The 19,227-nt window shown below is 43.7% G+C and overlaps 1 non-coding gene across 1 annotated transcript; it reads left to right on the forward strand.

Moving 5' to 3' along the window:
* trnac-gca (transfer RNA cysteine (anticodon GCA)) lies at nt 1-72 on the forward strand. The gene has a single exon. It is a non-coding gene; the product is annotated as a tRNA-Cys (tRNA).
* Nucleotides 73-19,227: the final 19,155 nt, after the last annotated feature.

The following is a 19,227-nucleotide window of genomic DNA, read 5'->3' on the forward strand; positions in this document are numbered from 1 at the left end:
GGGGGTATAGCTCAGTGGTAGAGCATTTGACTGCAGATCAAGAGGTCCCCGGTTCAAATCCGGATGCCCCCTGATTTTATAGAGTAGCTCAAATATTTACACTTTCCATGAAAACAAACACGAGAGAAGAATGAAACAGGAAAAAGACACAGACACGTACTGGTACACGTACGTTCTGGACTCACTCACAGGAAGTGTACCATTAGTGACAGGTGACCTCGTACCTTATTTGCACGTTTAGCTAACGCACCCTGCACTTAATGCTTCATGCACACTCCTGTCTCAGCGTATCATCTCGAGCCAACTGCATGAACAACAATGAAACAACATTTCCACCACATGACTCTTGAGTTGTGACTTTCTGAAGGCAGATGGAGGAGGGAAACATGACGACAGGTAAAAAGGCGAGCGGACTCCCTTGGGTCTCACACTTCAGAGCGTCCTGTTACTCGATCTGTTTAGAACCGCCAACCCTCCCCACTTCCCGACCCTTGGGACTTTGTGGTCTCTCCCAACGGGCTGAGAGAAACCACCGCAAACATTCCCCATCAGGAAAGACCCGAACATTTCTGAGATGCTTGGTGCCCCCTGAGCGTTTATCACAATATTCTCTTGTGATTCTGTGACACCCAGTAAATCATCTCCACAATAACTCCATCTGCATCTGTTTAGGGTTGTAACGCGTGTTTGCTCTGCAGCCAGAGGTCTATTAACAACCAGTAAGATTAATTAAGCCCCTTTAATTTCACAGTCTACAAGTCTTCCACCTTTAAATTGTTGCTTTTAAGACTTGTGTGGATTCTAGTTCATGTTTTTGTAATGCGGAGCTGCAGGGTTCAGTCATGGCTTATTGTTGACTGAGAGGGAGCTCCGCAGGGAGCACAGTGATATACCGCAATATGGGAGGCGAGACAAATGAAGGAACCATGACAATGAAAAGCAGATGTGACTGTAGGGCAGTTAAATGACTTCCCTGCTACGTGAAAACAGAGGCAATATAGTAAATGCTGACTAATTGTTGAAACACTCTGGTGATTGGGAGAACAAACACAACTTGCAATGCAATGATGTCTGTAAGTGAAGGATCCATTACATGTAAGGTTTGAGGCACAGAACAGGAAGAGGATCGCGCTCCGCACTCTGAACCCAGGAGGCAACAACTCTTTATTGCTCCCACATTGTCAACAGCAGCGCATTACAGATACACTCCTTTAGTTCTGATCTTTCCCAATAAAAGCCCTGAACATACACAGTGCAGCACTGCCTATCAGAGAGCATCTCGCTAAGAAGCACCTCAACAAAACATAAGTCCAAACATACCTTGTCTTTCGTGTGATTTGTCTGTGATCTCTCATCATTTCTCCAGCTTTCCCAGCTGTTATTTATCTCCATGATCCGTTAATTGCTATTGATATCTGGTGTTAAATGACAGCAGCAGGACTCAGTATTAAAGGATAATGAGTAAATGGGGCAAGCAGGAGCTGCCACATGGCATATATGGAACATACCACCTGTCGGGAAATCCTGCATCAGTACAGACTCCACAAGCACACACCGTCCTCCCAGACCGTCCAACCTGGTTAGCGGAGGGGATTCCTGCTTTTTATGACTGGGATTCACCCCCCCCCCCCCGCACCAGGCTTGGCGCAGCTCCAGCCGGGAACAAGAGCAGCTTCCATCTCCCAGAGCAGCGGTTTATCTCCTGTGGTGGGTCCGACTGAGCTGATCCTCTCATATTAAATGGATTAGCAGAGTCCTTGTTCTACTGTCAGGAGCTCATGAAAAGAATCGGGGTTTAGCATGTTTAGCTTCTTTTTTTCCTGACTAAATTTCAAACTGTAAATGTAAATCATTGACAATACATCCTCCACCCTGTTCACACTGGAGCTTCTGGGTGAATTTAAAGTATTTCTGCACCGTAGAGTCAGAAACATGATTGGTAGCTGACCTCTCGGAGTATCAGCCGTGTTTAGCTCTTGTAGTATCCGTGGGAAACTGTAGCATTAGTGCTGCTTACGAGCCTTTTTGATTTCCCACGGGAAACATCCCTGACAGGAGCCGGTTAGGTTGGGACCCAAATGCTGCATGGCACGGCTCGGAGAGAAGAGCTCATGTTACCGATATCGGGACAAATCTCATGAAGGGTGTGAGGTTCTCCCTGGAGATCAACATCTGGATTTATTCTCAGATAGAACATCCCTGCTGTCCCCTCAGTTATCAAACACAGACTTCAAACACAGATAGTGTTAGATCTCAGGCTGTGCCAGAGTAGACGGATGGCAGGTGCTCCTCCCCGCGCTCTTATTTTAATCTCCTTCAGAAGGCAGTCGACCCGCCACCCTCGCAGGCTTCCATACGGGCGCCACACTAATCACACTGTTTAATAGGAGGCCGTCTGTGGCCGAGCGCTCACATCACCACAGATGTGCTGAGATCAGGCTGGGCACAAACAGCCCTGACCCCGGATCAGCCTCCTGTCACTGCTGCAGGAGCAGCCCATACCAGCAGGCCTGTAGCGTGGCGCTTCACTAAGACGCTGCTGCTATCAGGAAACAGTTCTCTGCTGACTGCAGGCAGAAAGCCAAGATGTAATTGATGTATTTCTTGCTTTTTTGCACCAAAACTTAATTAATGCAACTATTTAAAGTCAAAACTGGTGTTTAATGAGTTCTTACTTCACTTGGAAGTTTGAGCTTCACTGTGCAGAATGAGGTTTGTGCACGAGAAGGCTGCTTTCAAATACAGAGGAACGCTTCTCTGTGCTTTAACACAGAGCTGAGAGAAGTACTCAGATGTTCAACTAAAGTAAACGTATAGTAATACATGACATTCAAAATGTTATTTAAGTACAAAAGCTCAGTTTAGCATAACATACTGATGCAAAGTACCAAAAGTACTTAGAACAGCCAGATGCAGAATAGTGTGTGTGTGTGTGTGTGTGTGTGTGTGTGTGTGTGTGTGTGTGTGTGTGTGTGTGTGTGTGTGTGTGTGTGTGTGTGTGTGTGTAGGGTGGGATTAGCAGTTACATGTCTATTTAAACCCACACAAACAGATTCACGTCTGTCTGTCCGACAGTCTTGGTCACGTGATCTCTACAGTGAGGCCCCCCCCCCCCTCCATGCTCAGCTGGACCCGGCCCAGTGTCTGTGTAGTCCATTCAGAGAGGCAGGACCGGCCCCTGGATTGAGGCCACACTTACTCACTGGCCCTTTCCCACAACCTCCAGGCACCTTGGAGGAAGTCATCCATGCATAACTGTGCTCCTTAATCAAAGGCTGAATGTCCGAGTTGTCCCGGAGGTTGGCTGCTGCAAGTGCGGCATTAGCAAAGCACATGCTCTCCATTCACGGAGAAACAATGCCGCCCATTGTGTCCGGCCACAAGTGTCTATTTTGATTTAATAGGGGATCTCACAAGTAGAGAGACAATCAAGACAATATCTCTGACTACAGGATGCGCAAACCACCGGAAAATTAACAAGCTGCGTGTGTCAGCGTCGTCCGCAAAACAAGAGACAGCGCATGCTTTACTGAACATTCAAAACAAAAGCCTCCAACACAACTGATACCAAAGAAGTAAAGATATCATCAGCTGCACGGGCTGCAGAGCGACTGTTTTGACAGGTTGAATTTATCTCTGTTTGTAACCGATGTAACAAACTCTAGAGCCCTTAGCGCTGTCAAAATAAGAGCTCAGTATGATCGATGGATGAGAGCGCCGGATCCCTGGATTTACTCTGATAAGAGCATTAGAGGAGTCGTTAGTGAGCCTGACACACGAGGCAGATGTGCAGGCCTGTTAATCATCATGGAACCATCCTGAACATGTGATTAGTGATATGTTTGATGTGTTTGAGCCGGCACATTTGGCGAATGCACAAGAAGACACATCTTGTCCATCCCACGTCCTCTGGCCTCTTCACGGCTTTATAAATAACAGTGAGCCATCTTTAAATAGGACATTGTTTTGCCTATTGTCTTTCCATCCCAGTGCTGTCCTGGTCACTGATGCTGAAGCGCTGTGGTAAACATCCTCCGACCCTCCTAACCCTCCACTCCCATACACTCTGACCTCGTGTTCTTAATCCTCAGTTACACTAGCCAGGCCTCCATGTTTTTAGGAATGTGTCCAGTGTTTTCTGTTAAGATACTCATACAGCCACCCAGAGTTGAGTGTGTAAAACGTTGTGTTTTGCTGATCATTTTGACGATTTATATCAACCCATGACCCTTCTGATACGGTGGAAACTAACTTTATCTAAGTTTATATCAAGCTTTTTCCGATTTGCGCAAGAAACTGAATGTTTCTCTGCGTGCGCTTGATATTCACATCACATCAGTTGATGAAAACACGCATTTATTTGTATTTTCTTTGACAGATTTTCGGGAAATGAGTCTAAATTTGGAGTCTAAATAAAGGTTTCTTTCATAAAAAACTTTTTTCTGTGAATTTGTTAAAGATGTTAAAGGAAAGAAGAATAAAAAGCACCAGCTCTCGATGCAGGGAAATAAAAGTTGCTAAACACGATTTCTCCTTTCAACATGATTAGGCTCAGCACCAGACTGTTTAAAAGGAGCCTTTTAAGAAGGATGTTTAGGGGCTAGGAGCAGGGGGTGCGATGGGGTGGTGGTTTCCCATTCTTCCCATTATCCGGCTTGCCATTTTCATTGGAGAGAAGGCCATCTATCAGGAGCCCCTATAGGCCTTTGTCGAGCGGAATAAAAGGATCACTATGAGCAGACCTGTCTGTGGGTTGCTCAGACATGGGAGACAACAGATGTGTTAAACACAGCCAGCTCCCTCACAAAAAGCCTGGAGAGCTGAGGCTGCATGCGCTCTAATGGAGAGGCAGCTTTATGTTAATTGCTGAATGGAGTCAGTCAAAGCTCCTGCATGCTTTTAGTGAGCGGGTTCAAGGAGGAATCCCAAATCATAAAAGAAGACCTCACTTCCATCCACTTTTTAAAGAAGGGAAGCGCTGCAAAGAAAAGGCCGTAAAATTGTTACAAGACCTTTAACCAAACTGCGACTTCAGATCCCACAAAAAACGCACGGAGCAAAACTGCAGCACGAGTTTCTTTCCAAAAGGATTGTGTTGTGTGGACTTCAGAGTCGGAGCTGGCAGATCAACACCGAAAGAATCCAAGAAGTCTTGTTTTGAGTTTCGATACGATTTCCTCAATATGATCGCAACAAAAAAATGGATCCGTGTAATGTTAGATCCTGTTTTGGGCTCATGAACTCTCATGCACTCAGCGATCAGCACGCTCGCGCAGACAATTAACATCGTTGTTTAGCATTGAACGTGTAATTAAGTTATTAATCGATACCTGTGTCAGTTATTCTGGCGGTGGGTTTACTTGGTATCGGATTGAAACCAGAACTCACCTTTACTTCAAAGATATTAAAAGCAATTTCCTCAAAGATTGCTTTGTTTCGCTTGATGTTTCTTGGTTGCAGACAACAAAAGAAAACATGTCTTTGAGTGTAATATAGCAAACTGAGGGAGCCTGTTGCTGTTGGCGCGACGCTTCCCTCCTGTATCCCTGTGGGAATCAGGATAATCCAGCGAGATCACTGCTTTTTGCTTCATTTATTTACCGAAATGGATTCTTACTTCCAGCTAAACGTGGTTCTAGATACAACAACCTGCAGTGCAGCTTATATCAAAACACACAGAAAATATCTGATTTCTTTTGTTGATTTCACCAAAACACTGAGAGGTTTGATTCAACTCTTGCACCCCAGTATCCTTCTGTGACACTGGAGGAGGAGGAGGAGGAGGAGCAAAGATCCCTGCTTTAAACCCCGGAGCCCTAAACAATGGGAGCTTGGCGTGGACAGCCCGAGGCGAAGCCATCTGCCACGGAGAGAGTGGAGTCCCTTTGTCAGCTATTGTGGAATGTGGAGGCAGATTGATGAGAGCTGGATGATTCCTTTAGGGCCCGGCGAGGCAGCAGGCAGTGCAGGGAACTCCCTCTCCTTCTGTCCCCACATTTAGCAGTCACATGATGGAGCAGCCAGACGCTACAACCTGGGAAAATGAAAAGGGAAAGTGTTTTGAGAAGCTGATTTAGAAAAACCCTCAGGCATGTTCTCAGCAGACGTTTCAATAAAATACTTTCTACGACAAAACAAGCTTGATATTTCTCTGTGCTTCTTTCTCCGTGAGTGTAAGAATGAATGTTCTCCTTCGCTTTGTTGCATAAGAATGTGATGCCAGGTCATGATAGTGTGTCACTGCCTGGATCATGACCTCTGACCCTCTCAGCAGGTGTGTGTGGATGCCCTTTATTGAGAGAAGCCAGTCCAGAAACTCTGTGGGTGGAGGGGGGGGAGACAGGGGGGGAGACAGGGCAGATGTTGTATGAGAAATCCCCCCGGGGAAAGTGTGCCGCCACCGAGGGAAGGGGTCAGGGCAAAAGGGCGGATCCTTGACACAACCAACACAACAGACAACTCTGGTTTCCATGGCAGCTTGCTGCATCACTAAGCCGTCTGTTCTTCAGGACTTCTGACAAACCGAGCCTTTATTCTGCTCCTGACAGAAGACTAACTCCACGATCCGCTTCAGAATCAGTTACGAGCGGAAACTAAGGAAATGTTGAAAGTACTTTAGTGTAGTATTTTGAGAATACTTTCATTTAGAGAAAGATTAGAGGAAAGATCAAAAGATGAAAGCAGATTTGTGTAGCAGAACATTTATCTTGTGATACTTGGATCTCACAGGGTCGGTAGGTCGGGACCTGCTGGACCAGACTAGCTAACTGTTTTATGTAAGTGGACCAGTTTTCTGCAGAATAAGTACTTTTACATTGTTTACATTGCACACACATTAAATCATTCTGTTTTTAATTGTTCCTCTTTACAGATTTAGAGCAAAGTTGCACAGTTCTTGTGTAACTATTTTCAAAAACAATATTTGGGCACCATTCCCATCATTCTTTGCTCCCATTGTTTTTTTCTGCTCTACTCTTCTGCAGACTCACACAATGCTAAAATCCTGACCAATAAACAGCGGCTATAATAAGAAACCTTTATGTCTTGGGACAGTTTCAGCCGCGGAGCTTCAAAGCCACAGGGTGCAGCAGAAATAAGACGAGATAAAAAGCACAGCTTGTTGTTCTTTACAGTTGGACGGTGAGTCACTTCCTTTGAGGTGACGGCTGCAGAGGAATGTGACTTTCTGCTGATGTCTTTGATCAAACCCTGGCTGCAGCAGGTTATCTCACTGTGCACTAACCATCTGCTTTAATTGGCTGGAGCTGCTCCCACACTGTAGCTGAATCCTTACCGAACAGCACGTCATCTTAGTGGCAACATGTTACGTTAACAAAGACAATATGTCCCCCAGAGCTTCATATAATTACAACTTTTCAACATCTCACCGTGAACATCAAAGCTTACAGAATGAAGGGCCATAAAGGGCATGTGATAAATCTTTAATAATAATAAACGACTCTACACTGCAACACAAAGAACTTTGTTCCTCTCAAGCGTCGCACAAAGTGCTGACTCGAGTTTAAATACAGCTTGCAACAAAGATGACAAAGCGTTCTGCAGAAGAACTTTGAAGATGAGTTTGCGGGCAGAAAACTTTGCCCAGCAGTCTGGGTGTTTTCTTTTTCTTCATGACCTTGTTCGTAAAACGCCATTTTTCATTTTGCCAGGGGTCTCTGTGTTTCTACAAAGGACCCTCTCTGCGACAATACTCGCAGGCCAAATGCTCGCCTGTCAGTCCTGTGACGCATGACATTTGTATAACATTACCGGGGTCACAGCCCACGGCGAAGATATTCGCCAGTAAATGAAAGGAAGTTGGTCAGGGCTCTGCACAAAATCTTGAACTTCAGCCTGCATGAAGAAAGCACAGGTCAAATCATACTTAGATACACATCTTCAGCCAATGGTTGTCCATAATGTTTGAAAAGAACTCCCTCTCATGCCTCTATAGAGCTATTGTTGAAGAAGCTAAAGGAACGAGGACACAAAGAGTTTCATATCATATCAGTAACTCCATCAAGGGACTCAACCAGAATATGAGACTGTGCTCAATCTGCGGTGTTTTTGTGCCATTGAAACTGCTGGTTGGGTTTGAACTTCCCCCCTATTTCCAATCATTTGTCCCTTTTCATGTTCACAACCAAGTGCAACACTATTAAGGCATCCAGAAGAGACTGTACAGAAATGTGCGCTGCTATCCCCGTATAGTGATTCGCACTTTGTCTTTGACATCCAGCTCTTTAACCTCTGGGGACGTCTGTGCAAAGTGTCGTGGCAATCCAATAGTTGGTAGTCTGGAACAAAGTGATGGACGGACAAACCCTAACCCTTGCCTCAGGGGAGTGAAGGACATGGAAACAGCTTGTGGAAGGTCACTTTGTTCATGGATTATTCTATACAAGAATGTGGGCAAAACAAATGTGAAGGGAAAACTGCATTCTTGAGAAATACTTAATAAATAAATCACCGACAGAAAGGAAATTCACTTAAGATTTAAATGATAAACAATCTCGACCGATGAAGATCTGGAGTTCCTCTTTTCTATACAAAGCCGAAAGATAAGTCTCGGTATCCTCTGTCTTCTGCCAAATAGGATACAGGTACCGTCGTACCTCCACGAGCCAACACAAACATGGAAACCTCATCACTGTCTGAGCAGAGGTGAAGGGAGGAGTCCTTTCCTCCCCCTGATTAGCAGGAAAGGGTCATCGTCCTCTGACATCTCTTTGTCTCTGCGGTATTGACGGAAGAGATCCTGATTTCCCAGGTCCGCTGCTTTATTGGTGTCGGCCAAAGTTAGCCTGACCTGGCTCCCCGTGAGCTCATCAAGGTCAACACAGTCACATCTCCAGGAAGAGACCTCGTTGTGATTTTGTCTTTGGAGTCTGCACGTCGTCGCTGGATAATATTTTCCAGTAAAAACAAAATACTTTAGTGCTAATGACTATTTAGTAAATAGCAACTGAGCTGTCCATCATTACATAAGCTATACATCTGAGGATGGTCCATTCAAGCCGTGACAAACATGACGTCAGCCAGCTTTATCTTCTGCAAGCCAGATTCAGCAGCAGCCAGGAAATAACATAATAACATTCCTGCAAAGAAATCACAGGGGGATATCATGAATGAAAACGTAGAACATCAGTTGGAGGGTCTTCAAAGCCTTTGAGGACGTTACACGCGCTAATTCACGCTTTGTAGATGAAAAATGGCCGTTTAGAACAAATGTTTCTGATCGTAGGCCGACTGCTTTATGTGTTCACCCCAACAACAGCTGCATGTTGAGAAGCACTCATGCTTTCATCTTTACGAGTTGGTTGTGTTGATTGTAAAAATCTCCCGAAGAGGGAGAAGGTTTTTTGAGATCATTCCCTGGACAGCATCCTCGATCCTGTCTGTGTGTTGGCGGAGATTAGAATAACAGGACGACTAGTGAGTAGGATCTGAGCGGCCAACTCTGACCTCCATCTGCACTGCTTCCTCTCCAGTCTCCCTGGGTGGGACTCCCCCCAGGCCACTAAAACTCACACATATCTACTGTTCCCCAATCATGTCTCCAATTATGCGGTGCTTTGCCTTCTCAGACTGGATATAGTGTTTCTCAGGGTGCGGAGGTTAGGGACCCTCGTAGTCGAGGGTTTGTTGCCGTTGGGCTGCTGCCACCGGCGATATTAATCTGCTGTCATGGAGCAGGAAATCAAAAATAAGCTGGAGAACACACTGAATTAGTAGAAACAGCTAGATAATCCACTTTGTCCATAACAATAAAGTAACAGACATGTTTCTCAGCAAACATCTTAGTGCTGAGATCGTGTGTATGAGAGGAAAATCTACTTGACACAAGACTTTGTGGGAAACCGAGTCAAGGCTGTGTTTCATTGGCTGCTATGATTTAAGCAAACAGAACTGTGGACCAGAAATACTGGATGGGTGTTTTGACCTTCTGGATGAAAGGTCAGGGGATCAAAGTTTCACCAAATCATTCTCTTGGAATCATGAATGGGTGTACCAAATTTCACGGCAATCCCTCCGACATCTGTTAAGATATTTCAATAAAAAACAAGCATGTTGCACCAACGTCAGTAGAATACATCATCTGGGAACCATGAACGTCTCTGTAAAATGGTGTGCTCATCATTCAAGTAGATGTAGAGGTATTTTACTGAATGTGAGAACATTTTGAGTCGTTTTTGAGTCACATGATCTTTATGTATTGGAACGTATCCTCTCTGAGGCCTTACATCTGTAGTGTTGAGATATTTCAGTCTGGACCAGAGCTGCTGATAAAACGTTTAGTTTTGTACATACAGTAACATGAGGACATGGATCAGCATGTGGCTTGCATTTGCCTGGTTGGCCCACTTGCCAGCAGAGTCAAACACTTCCAGCCTTCACGGAGAACGGGGTTCAATCTGATGCATCGCTCAATCCCCTCAGGAAGTGTGTTCACCAGTGCAAGCAGAGGAAGTTTATTCCCGCTCCACAGATCTCTGTTTATGTTGGGGCCACCTCGCTATGGATGCAGCTTTGATTCTTTTTTTTCTTTCCATGTGTGTGTCATTAAATGACTCACTTTTTTCCACACGATGAGTGAAAAGCAAACAAATTGATTGTGTTGTTTTTGATGGAGCGCAGGATGTGGTTCTTAAACCACAGAGATGCTGTAGGTTTGATGGAAGGGAAGCTCTGTGACATTACTGCAACCATACACTGATTCTCTCTATGTGGCCCGTCACTGATATCACCTTTATGTCTCCAGCAGATCCAGTGTGCATGCTAAAATGTAGATATGCAGCGTAAAACATTTACTTTAAGCCAGAACATCTAGAAAAATGAACATAAAATGTGTCAGAAAGTCTTTTAAAATATTGTTTCTCTTGTGATAAAGGTTGATTTCTGTGACAGTCATGTCACAATGTCACAAAGTCCAATAAAGATATAAATGCCACAAACAGCAACTCAGCAGAGCAGAGAGGGTCCGATCAAAGCTTTGTTAAGCTTTGAACTTGTCCACATGCTGAAGCGGTGGAGCCCCAATAAGAGAGATAAGATGGAGGTAAGTAGAGCTTGGATAGTAGTGTCTACTCTTTCCCTTTCTAAACCCAAAACACGAAAATGTAAGGAATGTGTAGCAAGTGAGGGAATAAGGGGGAGCACAGACACAGATTGTAATATTATGGGGTACAGTATGAACGATCTGGTGTGTGGAAGGAACGTAAAGAGGATTTCTACTGATCTGACGTCAGCTTTATTAGAGTTAAAGCTGTTCTAGGCTGTATTAAGTCTGTGAACACATAAACATGTTTTCTCTCTCTGACAAAGTATATTTTCAGAAAGGTTAAAAAACTTAATTCTGTCCCACGAGGCCTCTGAATTCCATCTCTTTGAATTGTGGTGGTCTTTACAGATGCAATCTGTCTCAAGATAAGAACGTTTGCTGTTTGCTTAAGTGGGGGGGGTGGGGGAATGTAGGATTTGTTATTTCTTTTGAAGAATGTTTGGGATTTGCCGTTATCTCCGTCATGTTTTACACACTGCTGTGAAACAGAGATGTTCTGGCAGCCAGGCACACAATGGCACAGGGTTATCAGCAGTATCACTTCATCGGCTAATCTGAACCCCCCCTCCCCACCTCCCCTCCCCTCTATGTTTCTCAGAGAACGGGTCCTGCTCCTAAATTTGTTTTGCCTGCAGAAGAAGCATGTCAGCCAGGGTCATAACTTTCACTGAGGACATGTAGGTCGTGATCTCAATTTCTCTCCATTTCCATTTTTCACACAAAGAACCCATTTAGAATCTCAAATTCTGGCCTTCAGACTTTTAATGGAGATCTGTGACTTTAAATCTCCTTTAACGGCATCAATAAGCAATATGTCTACAGTTGCACCAGTCTACGTCGACAATCCAACGTCGTATGTGTGATGTCTGTCACTAAAATGGAGTGCAACCTCCTTTAACTAGATCGAAGCTATGTAGCCTAGACATGTTGTAGCACACATATAGCACACATGTAGCACACATGTAGCACACATGTAGCACACATGTAGCACACATGTAGCACACGAGTAGCACACATGTAGCACACATGTAGCACACATGTAGCACACGAGTAGCACACGAGTAGCACACATGTAGCACACATGTAGCACACGAGTAGCACACATGTAGCACACATGTAGCACACATGTAGCACACGAGTAGCACACATGTAGCACACATGTAGCACACATGTAGCACACGAGTAGCACACGAGTAGCACACATATAGCACACATGTAGCACACATGTAGCACACATGTAGCACACGAGTAGAGAGACGGCAACAGCATCCAAAAAAGCCACCGACACAGTTTAACGTCATTCTTTAAAGGAGCACGCCACCGCTTTTACACATTCATTTATTTTTACGGGTCAGATGTAAAGCATCTTCTATGGCTCTGTCAGGAGTTTTGAGTTTCTCTCCTGAAGTGCATTATGGGAAATGTAGGATCCCGTGTTTTTGGAGTTTAGGTAACTTAAAGTGAGGATATCTTGGTCTCTGCTGCTTTAATTCTTATCATCCTTTTTAAATCTGTCTCTTGTGAAGCCACACACTTTCTAGAGCAGGGTTGTCAAACATGCGGCCCGTGGGCCAAAACTGGCCCGCCAGAGGGTCCAATCCGGCCCGCAGGATGACTTTACAAAGTGTAAAAATGAGTTGTTTTGATCATGAAGTAAAAGCCTTTGTAGACACACTGATCTGTAAGTTGTAACACACATGTGGAAATGATAAACTGATAATATTGTTGAATTTGCTCCTTTTTTTCTTAAGAAATGTCAGGTTGTTCATAATGTTTCACAACGAAGGGAAACATGTGGAGTTGTGGTTATTTACAGGTTATTATGTTATGATGTTACTGGTCCGGCCCACTGGAGATCAAATTGTGCTGCATGTGGCCCCTGAACTAACATGAGTTACATGTAACATGAAAACGTTCATCTTTACAAGTAACTTGATGAATGAATGAAAGTCTAATTATAATCCAGCGAAGGTTAGTGAGAATTGGGCCGCTGTGACAATGTCTGCCTGAGATGGTGGGAACTGAGGTCACACAGGAACTGGATGGTGTTTTCTCAGAGAAAATGACTAAGGGGGAATTAAAAGAGTGGAAAACAAGACCAGAGAAGACAACAACATCAAGATTCTCCACAACACTGTGGTTTGGTTCAGTCTGCAAGAACAGGGTTTTCAAAATGAACCCAACTGTGGTTTACCAAGGCTGCAGATTTATGGTCTGACAGTTTCTGAACTCATGTGGGGAGACAGACGAAGAGTTGTTCTCGCATTCAGACACAAAACGTTAATAACACTTTGAAGAGAACATAAAAAAACACATTTAATGTCATTTTTGATGCAAGATATAAAAGAAATGTTATTAAATATTCCCTTTTAACGACACAAAAGGCCTCTTCTCTAAAAGATACTTAATAAATTACTAAATAAATGTATATAAATAATAATAAATATAAATGTAAATATAATAAATTGTAATCAGTTACAAGTTTAAAGTTTACTGAGAAGAAAATATGTAATTAAATTATTATAACAAATCAAAATGTTTGTAATAACACCTGAATATATTATATTCAGTTAAAAGCTTATATGTAGAATATAACATTTATTATGTTGCTCTGTTACAATTATATTGATTAACTTTTAATAAAAGTTATGAGGTTTGCTCTGCCTGCTTTTGGTTTCGTTTAAGTTTCTTAGAAAAGTAATAAAAAAGTAATTAAATGTATTAAGTCAAATTACTTTGATTAAGTAATTAAAGTAGTAACATTACTTATTGCATGTTTAACAGGGTAACTAGTAATCTGTAACCTAATACATTTCAGAAGTTACTTTCCCAACACTGAATGTTTAAATGCAAAAAGGTAGAAACAAACCACCTCATTTAGAAAGAACAGGAGCCACACATCTAACAATGGCTGCCCTGAAATCAAAGCAATCTGTGCCTTGAACACAAACAACACAGTAGCAGTCTGCAGTTCATGCTTAGAAATGAGATCCACCAGCGGAGGCGAGATGGAGAGATCGATTACTCTGAGGTTTCCCATGATCCTGCCTCTCTCCAGGGAGAGCGAGCCTCTGCTGCGGCGCTGCGTGGGTCTCTCGACTGTCATTACCACCGATGGGAGCCACAATAGGTCAGGGAGATGAGATAACATTGTGAGCGGCAGAGCAGCAGGTGAGAGGCTCAACAGGGCGCGATTAGGTATCCGGGTCCCAGGGTGTAGCATTGCCTGGGGCCTCGGGGGGCCTCGGCACCGCCATCTGCCACAGTGAATTCCTCCTGCTGGAGAGGACACAAACTGTTGCTGTGGGGCGTCGCTTTGAGTTTCTCCTCTTACCTTTTTATACAGAGAAGTGTTGCAGTCTCAAAGACATGTTTAAAGAATGCCTCGCAAACAAAGGACTGAAACTTCTGTGTAAAGAGTGATGGACAGAAACCACTTAGTACTGTACTAAGTTATAAAACTAAATATGATAAACCCATAATTAATCATGTGTTATTATAGGTTAAGATAAACAACTTCCCTTCTTTACCAGCTGCAGCATTTATGCTTTAATATTTAGAATATAATAATATAATACATATTATTCTGCTGTTGTACTTTTACTTCTTGTACTTTAAGTATATTTTGATGCTAAAACTTTTGTACTTTTAAAATGTTAAATGCAAGACTTCCACTTGCAACAGAGTATTTCTACACTTTGGTATTCCTACTTTTACTAAAGTAAAAGGTCTGAGTGCTCCGCCCCCTCTGTTTATTCATGTGTTCATCCATGAAGTTGTGAAAACAGATTGTTAGATGTGCAGTCCAGATCCCGCCTGTGTTCTGGACGCTAGGCTTCGGGGCTCCAGTGTGAGGCCATCATTCAGCGAGAGCACACCCCAGGGATGTTCTGATGACAGCCATGCTGGATGCTTCACACCTGACCCGAGAGCACTGCTGCACGCAACACCGTCCTGTGACCCGCCAGCGCCGGGCCCAAGCTTTGATCTGACGACATGGGGTAAAATTGGAGATGCCCACCGCACTCACACATGCCAGACATGCAGTCTGTCTGACAGACAGGCATGAACACGGCTGAACATGAGAATATTGAATTAGGATGTGTGGCGGGGGCTCTCGGCTTACCAGGAAGGCCGAGCGAGCGACGATCAATCAAGATTTTGTAATCGATAGTTTTGTAAATCAAACAGTTGGTTCTGAACTTCACCTTTCAGATTTTCATTCACGTGTGGATACAAATCAGCAGACGTTTTCATATTTCACATTATCAGAGACACGCCTCCAAAGGTGTGTGCGAGTGAAGAGCCGGAGCCACATCTGTTAAATCCCTTCAAATCAGTTAAGAAGCTCACGGTGCTGCTGCAGATATGAGACCCTGATCAGTGTGACCCCGACCTCTGACCTGAAAGTAATAGCTCTTGACATGCTCAATAACCACCGGATCTACTTTCACTGACTTTAACAAAATCCCGACACCAAACCCCGACAGTAAGACATTTAAAGCACATTTCATATGTGTCGGTACAGTTTGCAGCCCTTTACACACGGCCATTTGTTGGCACATATATTTTAATATGATGTTGTCAGACAGCAGTTTGTCTTTGTGCAGGAACATTGTTTGTCTTTGTGCAGATGTAGCGAGCTGATGACATGTCCAGATGTGGAGAGTGACCCTGCACTGACCCTCGATGGAGCACACAGTGTTCCTGTCGTGCACCCCAGCAGTGAAGATGCTGGACGGTGATGGTGCGTGTTATATTGCAGTGAAACAAACTAGCAAGAAAGAAGAGAAAGAAAGAAGTTTGTAGTAACAGCAGCATTAGAGTACAGCTCACATTTGACCTTGAATCAGCAGCTCTTAGGGCTTTAGGGTCACTTTGAAGATTAGGATTATTATACCAAATAGTTTTACAGATGAAGCTACGCAGCAGTATATACAGTTTTAATTCATTGAAGAAAATCTACAAATTAGGGATATGCATATTGATTTAAATATGATAGCTAGTAAAAAAGCTATCCCATAATTCAGAAATGGGCCATTCTGCATAATGACTACTACTGTTGGTACTCTTAGTGTATTGTGATGCTAACACTAAAGTAACAATCTGAATGCATGACGTGTAAAAGTATTTCTACACACTTTTATGCCTCAAAGTTTATATGTCCAGCACAGCGTAAGATGAGGCCTGTAGGCTTGATCTGTTACAGCTCAGGCTTCTCTACACATAACATGGCCTCCATCTGTTTACCCCATCAGCTCTACTGCTGGAAGCTGCCGACAGCCTCCAAACAACACCACAACGAGGGTCCAGGATGGGACTATACGCTCCCCCTGCTGCCCAAACCCCCCACTGGGCCACCAGAAGGCCTCTGTTTTGATAGTGGCTATTACCCTCATTGGGCTGACCCTCTGAGCTAACATCCCTTCCATTAGATACACAAGTAAGCACGACTGCAAGTACGCTCCATGACACTGGGTAAACATGTTGGCAAACTGGAGGAATGTGAAGGGAGACTGTTTGTCTTCTGCCACGGACAGAGGAGAGACGTCCATCCACAGTTTTGATACACGACACAAGAGTGCTAAGAAATGTGTTTTGGGCTTCTTTTTCTTTTACTCCCTCCTGACAGAATGGATTTATTTTGCCTCAACAGAGGGACATCTCTGACCTCGCTGGCCTGCGTGGGTCGTTGGACTGTGACGGATGGAGCACTAACTCTGAATCTGCACGGTTCACCTTCACCTTTTGGTGATGCCTCCAAATGGAAAGTTGAGAGTTTATTAAGCAGAGCCATGATGAGACGGGGAGAGACTGGCTTCTCCATCAGCGAGCCTCACTGCACCACCTGGACTGTTGCATGGGCTCGTCTTTGAAGATGTGAGGGAGGGGGAAGTGTGCCGTTTGAATAATCTTAGATAACGTGCAATTAAAGCAAAAGTCTTTCCTGCAGGGGATGTTCATTGCAGGAGTCAGATGTGGAAGAGAATCAAAGGGTTATAAAAAAGGATCATCAAAGAACACATGGCTTGTAAGATAATGTATAACAATGTCACTATGACACGACTGGATGAATGAATGAATTAGTAGTCAAACATGCTAGCAGCACTGTGAGGCTGTGCTTTGAGCTAAATGCTAATGTCAGCATGGGGAGGGTATCTATGTTCCCAGGGTCCTAACATGACCCGTTAACCAGCCTTTCAAAGGGCTTTATGTTCTCAGTAATGTATGTTACTCTTGGTAAAAGGTTGAAATCTCCCACCTACAGCCTAATGATGTCATACTCCTTGAAACTCACTCCCTCAAAGTACAGATTACTATTCAAAGTGCATTTCAAACGTCCGTCTCTCTTCAGTCGTTTGCAATTTGTAAGAGCCATACAAATCTCTCACAATGTTAGTTTATATTAAGAACATAAGACCCTGGGAACATGACATCAGCATGCTAACATGCTCACTGCTGTTACATCCGACAGTAGATGTTGAGATATTAAATGCTGCTAGCAAGGCTAACACGTGTTTAACTTAGTTGACAAATTGGCTCCAAGTTCCTATAGTAAGAAAACACAGTGATAAATCTAAGCCACATATACATAGAGTAAAACAAACACACACACACACACACACACACACACACACACACACACACACACACACACACACACACAGAGATCAGCAGATAACCAGCAGCTTTACTGACTTTCCCTTTTCTCAGATATTGCTAATAGCAAATAAACAAACTTGTTAGCATACATGGGTAGCATTAACATACATATGATTTACATTGGGCGATGTGCATGTGTGTATCCATTAGTCAGCATGTCAAAAGATAAGGAAAAACAGTGTCAATGTCTTATTTGTGAAAACAAAGTGAGGGCGCCGGTTCTGCAGCGCGCCAACAACTTCTCCACGAAGATAATGATCCAAAAGAAAAACCTTAAATTGTGTGAGTGAGGGTTTGTTCTCCTCGATGCACCGGAACAGAACGCATCTTCTAGAAGCAGAGGTATCCACTCAGCTACTAACAGGCTTCTCTAGCAGCACATATTCATCACAGTTGAACACTGTCAGCTTGAGTTTATTATGGTTACTCAGTCTTTTTGAGGGATCAGACCTCTGCCCTCAAACAAACACTCTGTGGGAGCATGTATGTACTCATGTGGGCTGGGTGGCCTGCTGAGCTGTCCTGCTCCCTGGGGTGTCTGCTCATGAGAGGGCCTGTTATTCAGAGAAACATCCCTCCCACCCTCTTGTAGTGTCTGCGCCTATGGAGAGAAGGAGCTGGGAAAGCCCCAGTACAAAAGAAGACAATTTGTGGTTAGAAGACTGCTGTTTAGGTAAATATTGTAGCATGGGCGGAGAGCTGGGATCCGTGTTAGCACACCGAAACACATAAGTGAAAACTATAATTGAGGAAAATGTTTGTTTTTTTCAAAGCAAACTTTAAGATGGCAGCTGCTTACCCTGCTAATCATTAAATGATGGGACTGCTTACACGGCTGAGCTCACAGTAACCACTTTCTCCTCCTCACGTCATCGTCACATATGGTCCACATTCACAGGAGCATTGGAGGAAAAAACATGTCCAGCATCATTATGTTAATGCTGACGCCTCTGCCGTGGCACTTAGCGGACAGAAGGCCAGGCTTAGTGGAGGACGGATCACAGGGATGGATGGAGAGGGGGGGAGCTTACTGATTCCCATACAGAAAAGCTGTCATCTTCTCAGGCTGAAATAAGGACACATGCAAATGACTCAGCTGGTGCAGACATGCTGTACGTATTTGCATGTGTTTATTTGGATTTCAGACACTTTTGAGCATCATCACTGTGACTGTACAAAGGAAGGAGGTCATATCTTCTGCTGCTGCAGCGTTAATGATGCTAAAGCCATCATTGATCCTGTTGTTCCTCTCATAATAATCCCTCCTCTTGTTCAACTAAATGTCTGACAAATGTCTAGTGGACATTTAAATCCCTTCAAAGTTGCTGCTACTAAGTGGTGGAAAGGTTTCCATTTCCCACTCCTCTCTACTCCACTACACCTCAGAGGTAAATATCGTACTTTTTAATACATTATTTATTTTAACTAGTTACTTTGTAGATTCAAATCATTAATACAAAGATTATAAAGATGATGCATGATAGCATAAATAAAATTAGCTC

This window comes from Cottoperca gobio, chromosome 8 (assembly GCF_900634415.1).
Source record: "Cottoperca gobio chromosome 8, fCotGob3.1, whole genome shotgun sequence".
NCBI lineage: Eukaryota > Metazoa > Chordata > Actinopteri > Perciformes > Bovichtidae > Cottoperca > Cottoperca gobio.